At 39.9% G+C, this 268-nt stretch overlaps 1 protein-coding gene across 1 annotated transcript in view; it reads right to left on the reverse strand.

Annotated features, from left to right (window-relative positions):
* EMH_0037420 (uncharacterized protein) overlaps positions 1 to 268 on the reverse strand; it is a gene marked incomplete at both ends in the record, with an annotated part of 3,565 nt that overhangs the window by 2,389 nt on the left and 908 nt on the right.

Genomic DNA, 268 nt, shown 5'->3' on the forward strand with positions numbered 1-268 from the left:
GCCAGGAACGGCGGCGATAAGCACAGCTCTCGTTCTCCCGAGGGTCGATGCAGATGACCAGTGGTTAGGGGACCGGACCGCTAGGGTTTAGGGTTTAGGGTTTAGTAGGGTTTAGGGTTTAGGGTTTAGGGTGCTGCTGCAGCAGTGCAGATGTACACCAGAAACTAAAGCTCCTTCTCTGCCTTTCTCTGTCTCTATATATAAATATAAATATAGATATAAATATAAATATAAATATAAATATAAATATAAATATAAATATAAATAT

Source organism: Eimeria mitis, genomic scaffold, assembly GCF_000499745.2.
Source record: "Eimeria mitis Houghton genomic scaffold, Emh_scaff1458, whole genome shotgun sequence".
In the NCBI taxonomy this organism is placed as follows: Eukaryota; Apicomplexa; class Conoidasida; order Eucoccidiorida; family Eimeriidae; genus Eimeria; species Eimeria mitis.